Source organism: Suricata suricatta, chromosome 11 (assembly GCF_006229205.1).
Source record: "Suricata suricatta isolate VVHF042 chromosome 11, meerkat_22Aug2017_6uvM2_HiC, whole genome shotgun sequence".
In the NCBI taxonomy this organism is placed as follows: Eukaryota; Metazoa; Chordata; class Mammalia; order Carnivora; family Herpestidae; genus Suricata; species Suricata suricatta.
In genome coordinates, this window is record NC_043710.1 from 63,365,103 (window position 1) to 63,375,762 (window position 10,660).

The window sequence follows — 10,660 nt, forward strand, 5'->3', positions numbered from 1 at the left end:
GCCCTGGCGCGGCGCGCGCGGCGCAGCCTCCTCGCTCCGGGCCGGGCTCGCTGCTCGGCCTCGCGGGGGAGCTCATTAGGTCTTGTAAGCAAGGGGCGGAGGGAGGGAGAGCGGCTACCGCCCCGGTGGCGGAGAGGAGGGGCTTACTTAGCCTGGGCGGTGAGGTGGGGGGGGGGAGTCGTTTTTCTAGCTTTCTGGGCTTTCTCAAGCTCGTCACTTTAACCCCTTCGTGTCCCTTCTCCCTACGCCGTTTTTCTTGCCTAGCTGCAGCTGCACGAGGCGAGGATTAGATGGCCGGTCCTCAAACTCTAGCTCCTATGCAACCACTCCCTGGCGCAAGAGACTCTCCCTGATGTCGAGAAGGCGAGTCCAGAGAAGTGAGTTTCAGCCCCAGCTTTGGTAACAATAATAGCCACCAGCTACTGGGCGCTGGCTTATTCCAGGCGCTATCCATACATTATCTCATTTAATCTTTGAACAGTATCCCTGTGAAGTGCCTATTATTACTATATAGTCATCTAACAAATGAAGAAACAGCCTCAGCCTCAAACAGAGGTTTGATGCGTTGGCAGCCTAAGCTATATCCAGTCCAGTTCAACACCAAAACCATTCCTAAGTCCTTAACAGAATTTGTGCTCCCTCTTGGCCTCCTCTTCTTCATCTATAAAATGGGAGAAGGAAACTAGGCCCTCTTCAAGCCGTAGCCCTGGTCCTAAGACTCTAATTGGAGTATCTGTAGGACTCTCAAGACCAAAGCTCTTTCTTGACCTTATTTCTATGATACTCTTGTTTCTATTGTTAAAAGTTAATAATTAGCTTATAGTAAATTGAAGCAAGCACTTGGTCCATCTCTTAGTATTGTAGATAGACAGCAGGAGGTAAAGGAGAAAGGAGTCACTCCACTAAGCCAGCAGGTGCTTGAGAGAGGACCCTGTGTGTATAAAACTCTCAGCATCTTAGGACAAAATCTGAATTAGAACCTCTCCCCTAGTTGTCATGCCATGTAAGTTGTCCTTCTGGAACTTCTGTTGGATTTCAGGGATCACCCTGAAGGTCACTTCAACCCAATTTCACCTGGCCAATCCTCTTCAGATAGAGAAAATGAGCAATATGGTAGAGCATGGAAGGTGATTCAGAAAAGACTGGTTTTTCCCCATTCCGTCTTAGCTCCACCACTCGATAGCTTTGTGATTTGAGCTAAAATCCAGATTTTGATGAGTACATGACTTTGGCTAAACCAGCCAACCTCTTTTCTTTCTTAATTTACTCACCTTAAATGCATATAAGGTTGCCCACCTCACGGGGCACCTGTCATACTTAAAGGAAACATCCAGTGAAAAATCCTTATCTGTTGACTCCTGCATAGCCTGTGATGAGTATTTGCCCTTACTTCTCTAAAATGCTAAAAGATGACTCTATTCCCTTATGTGTCTTTTCTGTCACAAGGTGCTCATGAGGATTCAGTGAGATCACATATATGAAGACACCATGATAGAAAAGACATTTAAGGTTGTGATAAAGTGTTTTCTAGTTAAGTTATAATAATTTAGGTGCAGAGTCTGCCCCAGGGAAATGCAGACCATGTCTTATAAGACTCTTTTCATTAAGGGCACGTAGATGACTCAGTCGGTTGAGCATCTGACTCTTGATTTCAGCTCAGGTCATGCTCCCAGGGTCATGGGATTGAGCCCTGCATCAGTTTCCCTGAGCACGGACCCTGCTTGGGATTCTCTCTCTTTCAGTCCCTCTGTCCTTTCCCCACTCACATGTGCACACTCTCTCTCTCTAAATAAATAAATAAATAACTCTTTTCTTTAAGCCTCCATTTTTCAGGATGTAGCAACATGATTTTTGAGCACCCTGAAGGTACAGACTTAACAAAGGAGAAGCCAGAGAGCAGAGCACTCTCCATTTAGGAGATGAAGTAGACACTATCCAAGCCAAATGGTTGAATCAAACTTTTTATTTTTTTTAATTAAGGTGGCCCAATTATAATATTCCTTTCATTAGAGTAACATTAGAGTTTTGTTCTTCATGATTGGGCTGTTTTATTCTTGGTGACATTTGCAGTAAGAAAATTGTGTCAGCCTGTTACCAAATGGTGTTTTTCACCCATTAGATGTGGATGTCAGCACTTACCTTCTCCTTTTTGACACGACCATTCCATAGGCCTCTAGGTCTGGCAGCTAAGAACACTCTTTTTTTCACCTTCTTTCAACTGAGCAGCTCTTACAAATCCCTAGACACAGACTGCATATGGCTTTACATTTAATTGATATCTTTAGTCTGAAAAATCTCTCTTAATGTGTAGAGAGTTAACTAAGCCCTAACATAATCATATTCAAAATAGATGGAATATGAAAAGTTTCATATGTAAAATCCCTTCATTTCCAGATCTTTGGAGTTTTAAGCTCAGAAATGGTTTGGAGTTAATATGGCCAGATTCAAATTCTTGCCTGCCACTTGTTAGGTGAATGTCCTTGGACAAGTCAGTTCATCTTACTAAGGTTCAGTTTCCTTATCTGAAAAATGTAATGGTCATAACTGTTCTCAGAGTCTTTGTGAGAATTACATGACGTAGCAGGAAAATAATACCTCTGAGTCTCACTTTTTTCCCCGTAGGATAGAGATCATCTCAGCTCCTCAAGGTTTTTGTGAGTTGATGCATATGAAAGCTTCTGGCATGAAACAGCAGCTCAACAAATTTTCATGTTCTTGACTCCTTAGACCTCACCAGTTTCTTAACAACACATTACTCTATAAAATCAGCATCATTTGTTCTCCCCCCCCCAAAAGTTGATTATTTTCAAATTCAAGAGAGCAGCTATACTTGCTGGCTATAGACCCTTATAATGTAGCAGAGGAAGAGCTGAAATTAGAGCCTGAGATTGGAGTCCAATCTTGCCTTTTATTATCCAACTGATTATAGGAAAGTCACTTAACCATCTGAATCCCTAATGTTTCCATCTATAAAATGGGAATAATAATGTGAGCCCATTTGATGAGGTTGTTGTGAAAATCCATGTGGGCAAGTGGAAATTCTTTGTCAACATAAAGCTCTATAAGACATATAAGATGTTCATGGCTTAAAAGTTCTATTGCCTGATTCACAAAATTGGTCCTTAGACATAAAATATCCATCGAGTCACAGATTCATTCAGATATTATTGACACCAACAATGTTGGGATTAGTACTAGGGAATACAAAGATCAGAAGCCATGCTCTTTACCCTTTCTGATGGAAAGGCAGACATACAAACAAGTCATCATAATATAATGTAACACATGTCTCAATGGAAGTAAATTAAAGGTGCAGTAGTTGATGGGATCAAAGGACCCACCAGTCTGCTCAGAAAAGTCAGGGAAGACTGCATTGACAGGTAACATTTGAGCTAAGACTTAAATGATGCATTTGAGCGTACCAAGAAAACAAGCAATATCTCTGGGAACAGTCTGAGCAGAGGCATGGTTATGTGAAAGTAAGGGTGTTTATATAAAACTATAGAAAATAAAGTAATAAAGAGTAACTTGAAATAACTAATACCTGAAGCCAAAATAAAGCCTTAGAGCTTCTAATATTCAACTAAATTGTACATGAGACCCCATGGTCTCAGTTTCTTTCCCCCTTGATCTACTTTCCTTTGGGGAAGAGCTCTATCTGGGATGAAATTAGCTTTTAGCAGTCAGTGGCCAGATCCTGCCAGGCCCATCAGCCCCTCCTCCTACACCCTGAGTGAGCACACTCACTTGAATGGCTTTGACATCAATACACTTCACTTCTTATGGGGCAAAGGGACCCAGCCCCAGCCTGCGTAAGGGCCTCTCTGCAGAGCTCCAAACTAGAGCTCCTTTGCCCCAGTGATACCTAATGCTAAGCAAGTGGGATTAGTCTCCTTGGGAACCAAGCCCTCCAGGGGCTCAAGGGCTGAACTGCCCCAAACCGTTTGCGAGAATTGAGATTTCATATTGTTCTTTTACACTTGGATTTTAAGACATTACTTAGACAAAAGCCCACCTGAGAGCTGCCTCCTTTCTTTTGGGTAAATATAGCAGCAGGATCAAGAGCTGACTTACTTATTTTGTTTTCCTCTTTGTAACTTTAATCATACTCCCTGCAGGACAATCTTAGTCCTCAGAGATGTCAGGAATGCACATTCATAAAGGGAAAAATAATTATGCATCTTTTCTCCCCCTCCATCCCCCCATACCAATTTCTCATAGCAATTTTTGAAACCTCAAATAAAATAAATCAATTCCTCAGTTTCACCACACAATTTATTAGTGTCATTTTCTTCATGAAATAACATTATCTCACAAATTGAACATGCCCAAGAGCATATCTCTTATTTTGCTAGTCATCCTTTCCTCCTGCAAACCACTTTCTACTAACACTAGATCTTAATTTCCATCTTAAAATATTAGATGTTATTCTGGTTATCTGTAGTTGTATAGCAAACTACTCCAAAACTGAATAGCTAAAAACAAACAACATTTTATTATATCTCACAATACTATGGATTAGTACTTTGAACAGTGCTTGGCTGGGTCATCCTCTATGGCTGGTCTGGAGGATCCAAGATGGTGTCATTCACATGACTGCACCTGTGCCCACATATGCTGGACTCTCCAACAGACTGGTCTAGGAGTACTCAGACGTCTTATATGGAGGCTCAGGGATCCCAGAGACAGTGCTGCGAGTGGCCTCATGTGGCGCCCCGCAGGCTTCTTTCGAACCAGCCCCAGAATTCCCAGAATGTCATTTTCACAACATTCTGTTGATCAAGCAAGTCACTAAGACTAGATCAAATTCAAGGGGAGAGAAATTAGAATTCAATCCTCCTGGAAGAATTGTTGGGGTATGTCTCTTAAATCTCTTTTAATCTATATTGCCTCCATTTTCGGTTTTCTTTGCAATTGGTTTATTGAAGAAACTGGTCATTGCCTTGTCATCTTTCCTGCCTTCTGAACGTGGTTAGTTGCATTCATCTCCATGGTGTCATTTAACATGTTTCTCTAGTCCCTGTTTCCCGTAAATGGGAAGTAGAAGAGGCTTGATCAGATTCATGTTCTTTTTTATGCTATAGTATGCACATGTGCACACACAGTATAGAATATATACTACAATATGTATAATACTTTCATAACAATGCCAATGTCCTTAGTAATAATTACTGCAAATAATTCTTTTTCTTTCCTTCTTTTTCTTTTTTCCATCCTTTTGTCCTTCAAACATATTCCACTAGTGAGGAACAATCTAATTACTATGTTTTAAATTCACTCCAAAAAATCCTATGTGGTTATGTCACCAATTCAATACACCGGTGGGTTCACTTGTTTTACTTTGTTTTATATAAAATTTTCTGTATAAATCTTTAATTTTGTTTTATAATTTTTAAACATTTACATGGTTTTGACATCAAAACTGTACCACAAAACATAGTCAGGAAGGGCTAGCTTCCATTGTAGCCCCTATTTTGTCCCCTCTTTTTATAGGTTATCATTGTTGTTGTTTTGTTTGGGTTCAGGCTTATTCTTTGTTAGATAATCATATTGTTATTATATATGGTTTCCTCTACCTTGTTTTTTTTACTTAACAATAATATATCTGCATTCCTTTTCCAATTGTGTAATATTCCACTGGGTAGATCTACCACAGTTTATTCAACCAGTCCTGTTATGATTAACTTAGCTGGGTTTTCCCCCCAAACCTCTTATATCACAAAAGTGCCACAATGAATAGCTTCGATGTAAAACCAAGATCTAACTACTCATCTGGTTCTCCTTTCATGGTATCAGTGTAGTTATGATTTGCTTAGGATAAAAAGAAGGATCCCTGCTGCTAGAGCCAGTCAGGTATTTCTTTCAAGGGTTCCCATTAAGAGGAAAATATAAAATGGAGTGAATAATCTTCATACATAACAGCTGTGGCTAATCATGGTAAGAATGGCCCCGGTGAATCACTGATTCCTGAGTCGAAGCCCCTTTGCAGTGTGACATTGAAACTCTTCCCATGCGGTTTATTTCTCCACATCTTTAAGTCTGTGTTGGAGATGACACACAAGTTCCAAACTTTTGCAACTTTCAGCACAAGAGATTTGCAGCTTCCACGTTCATACTGAGACCCCCGACACTATGAACAATCCCGGGAGAATCAAGTCACTCCTGATGACAGGCATGCCAGTGAAGCCATTCTGCACCTTCCAAACCCAGTGAAATCATCAGATAACTGAAGCCACATGAGTGGTCCCAGGAAAGACCTGTAAAAGAACCACTCAAACTGCCAACCTATACAACCATATGAAACAATAAACTTTAGTTCTAAGGCAATAAGTGTTGTGATGGTTTGTCATGAAGTAAGTTTCATGGGCTATTTGTGAAATAATAGCCTTCTCTGCAGAAGAATAGCCCCATACTTCAATAAACCTGTCAAGCAACTAAACAGAAAACCTTGATTCTAATGGAATACCTTGGAAATATCTCTTGAGTGAGATAATCCCTGCACTACACAGGAAACAGCAGATGTTGACGAGGATGCAAATAAAGGGGAACCCTCTTACACTGTTGGTGGGATGCAAACTGGTACAGCCACTGTGGAAAACAGCTTGGAGTTTCCTGAAAAGGTTAAAAATAGAACTATCCCACCACTCAGCAATTATGCTACTAGGTTTTTACCCAAAGAACACAAAAATACTGATTCAAAGGAACACATGCACCCCAATGTTTATAGCAGTATTATCAACAATAGTCAAATTATGGAAAGAGCCCAAATAGCCACTGATTGATAAATGGCCCTATGGCCATTACTCAGCCATCAAAAAGAATGAAATTAAAAAAAATAATGAATCACTAAATTCTAAATTCTACATGTAAAACCAATTTTACCAAATATATTAACTAACTAGAATTTAAATAAAAACTTGAAATAAAACATAAAATAATGCGAATAAAAAAAAGACAATCCCTCAATTAAAAAACAACAACAAAAAAAAGCTAATCCCTGCCCTGCCTATTTCAATTGAGATAATGCATATGAACGTGAGGGCACTAGAAAGCATCCTACCAATGTCTGTTTGTCCAATTTTTTAAGGTTTGTTTTTTAGAGAGAGCAAGCTTACACTTGCACAAGTGGGGGAGGGGCAGAGAGAGAGGGGGCCAGAGGACCCCAAGCAGTCTCCACAGGGAGCCTGATGCAGGCTTGAACTCATTAAATCACAAACCACAGGAACCACCTGATCTGAAGTTGGACTCTCAACTAACTGAGCCACCCAGGCACCCTGTCCAATTTTTTTTTAATGCTATGAGCTTTTCAGAATATTGCTAAACCATGGCAGCAAGCAGTACATGTATAAAAACATTACATTCTCCTACCCTAGATAATCACTAAGTCAGTGTTTCCTAAACTGTGTCCTCCATCTCCTGCTTGTTACCAATGATTGATTGCTCAGGCCATCTCTAGTGACTTCAAAGGAAAGAAGAGCTGAAATAATATTGTGTGCATATATTTCATAAATTTTAAATTAAAAATTAATCATGACTTTCACAGAAATCACAATTTATTCTTTTTCTTAAGAGAGAGCATGTGTGCAAGCAGGTGCACAAGTGGGAGTGGGGAGCAGGGGGAGAGAGAGAATCTTAAGTAGCCTCCATGCGAGGCTTTCAGATTTCATGATCTGAGCTGAAATCAAGAGTTGGCAGCTTAACTGACTGAGTCACCCAAGTGCCCCTCAATTTATTCTTTATAATCACATCCTAGTTATTACACAGGTATTATAAGGACTGCATATATTTGTTCTAGCTAAATCATGTGACCATTCAATTAATAGAGGTGCTTTTCACCTCATTTTTATGCAATTGACACATTACAGTTTTTGTTGGTCACATTTTCACTCTCTTCATTATTAATATAATACATCTGGATGTCAAATCTACGAAAGCAGATCATTAGATTCAAAGCAGTTTTTGTAGTACTAAATTAGTGAGAAAATGTAAAAAACTTTATAAATGTTATATGTAGTGGATAAGACAAATGAAAATATAAAATGCATATACTGGCATAAATGTATCTGTAAGCATAATAATATATAAAAGCATGGCAAAAGAAAAGATAAAGGAAGAAGAAATTTGGAAACCAGCTGATTTGGGCCAAAGAACCCAGGAAAGCTTTAGTATTTAAGAAAGCAAGAGTGAGGAGAGGCACTGATAATAGGAGAATTGTTTGAAAGTGTGGTTAATAAGGAGTTAGGTTCTAAGACCCCTTCCCCACCCCATGCAGCCACATAACATCTCTCCTAATTGGATTTGAAAACAAGATTTTTATCTCCTATGGAACTGAACCAGAATGGTTCTAGTCTAAGGGATTCCATGTGCAATGGAGAGTGAGCAATGAGACATTGTACTGAAAACAGGATTAAATGAGGTTCCACATTATGAATAATGACCCTCAGCCTTTTCAGCCAGTCTCTAGAATGTTTGCAGCAGGTTACCTACTCCTCAATCTGGAAATGAGAGTTGTCTTCTCTGTGCAGTTAATAGTACAAGAGAAAAAACTGGGTGGCCTTCCAGTAAGCTTTTTAGTTATCCACTCTTAAATATAAATTGTCATTCAAGGTTCATCAAATATTTGGGCAATGTCTTTAACATGGATGGCAGAGACAAACAAACAAAAACAAAACAAAACAAAAACCAAAACCTTGGGAGATGAGAATCCCAGAGAAAACTGACAATGCAAAGAACAAAAGAAAAATCTCTATATATTATAGTTTAAAGGCATAAAAGAAGATTTGAAAGATAAGGGAAAATATTGCAGTAATGAAAGAAGAACTAGATGCTACCAAAAAAGGAAAGGAAATCAAAAGCAAGAAAGAGTTCTTAGAAATTTGTGTAATACATTTTAAAAAGTCAATAGAAGGATTGGAAGATAAACTTGAGGGAATCTCCGAGAAAGAACAAAAATTCAAAGAGATGTTCAATATTAAGCCTAAAGGAATTTCAGAAAAGGGAATAAATAAATCAGAGAAGAAAATATATGAAAGAAATAAAACAAGGAAATTGTGTAGAATTATAAAATATGCATTTCCAAATTAAAAGAAACCACTAAATGCCTAGCAAACTTAATGAAAAAAGACTCACACCAAAACACATTATAAATTTTTAGAATATCAAGGAATAAAAAGCTCTAGAGAAAAATAAACATTATGAGCAAAAGATAAAAATAAAATGGAATCAGAATAACATTAGACTTCTCATTAACAACACTTGGAAAACAATGGAGCAATGAACTTAAAAATATAACAGAAAATTATTTTCTACTTAGAATTCTATACCAAACCCAACGGTCACTCAAGCATGAGCATAGAATAGCCACATTTTCAGATATAGTATCTTATAAAATTATCTCTCAAGAAACTTTTCTCAGGGAACCACTGAATAATGTGCACCATGAAGAAAATAGAAAAAAGGAGTATCCAGAAAATAGGAGATCCATCATGAGATAGAATCAATAGAATTCCCTGGATGATGACCAAGAGAAGTATCACAACAATAGCCAGATAGAGACTGAGGGATGACAATAAGTCCAAATTTAAACAGGAAAATGGAGAGTTTCGGGAGAAGGAGGGGATGTCTCAAGAAAAATAAATGGAAATGATAGATATACTTATGTGTTTGACCATAATGGTAGGAGGTGGCAGATACCTTTTCTGTTCTCAACATCCTACCCTGATTCTTTTTTTTTTTTTTTTTGAGAGAAAGAGAGAGACAGTGTGAGCAGGGGAGGGTCAGAGAGAGAGGGAGACAGAGAATCCAAAACAGGCTCCAGGCTCTGAGCTAGCTGTCAGCACAGAGCCCGTCGCAGGGCTCCAACCCATGAACCCATGAGATCATGACTTGAGCCGAAGCCAAATGCTTAACCGACTGAGCCATCCAGGCGCCCCCTACCCTGATTCTTATCCTTACCCGACAGAGTCCACCTACTTCTATGGAGGCTGAATATGACAGACAATTGAACCTCCCTTTTAACTACAGCATGGGCTTCAGATCCAATCTTGGCCAATGAGACATTAAGAGAAATCTCATGGAATTCTAGGAAAGTACCCCCTTACCTATATCCAAAACGGAGATAAAAGCAGAGAAAAGAAAGAGAGAAGAAGAAATATTCCCCTTCCTGCCTTTGTTCATACACAACTGATACTTGGAGCTGTGGCAGCCATCTTGTAACCACAAAGGGGCAAGCAAAACAAACAAACAAAAAATCAACACGCTGAGGTTGGCAGACCAGAAATCTGAAAAGCACATGCTTTCATTATAATGTCACTGAATTAACTAATCCCAGAATTCTCTAGCTGCAAACTTCTTGAAGGGTGAAATAATAAACCTTTGTTAGGCTACTTTTAGTTGGGCATAATGCTACTTGCAATCAAAAGCATTCTAAATGCCGTAAGAAGGTGTTATCATTCTGTTAACCTGTTTAGGGTAGAGTTAGTGAAATGTTCATAGAAAACTAAGATCCCCTCTCCCCAAAATAAGGCAATTATTAGCTTCAGGTAAAACAAAAGCTGTACAAGAAATTTCAATAAAATGTAAATGAGCTATGAAGAATACTTATTAATAATAGAATAATCATTGGATATTAATTAAACCAAACTTTGTGCTGGAACTATAT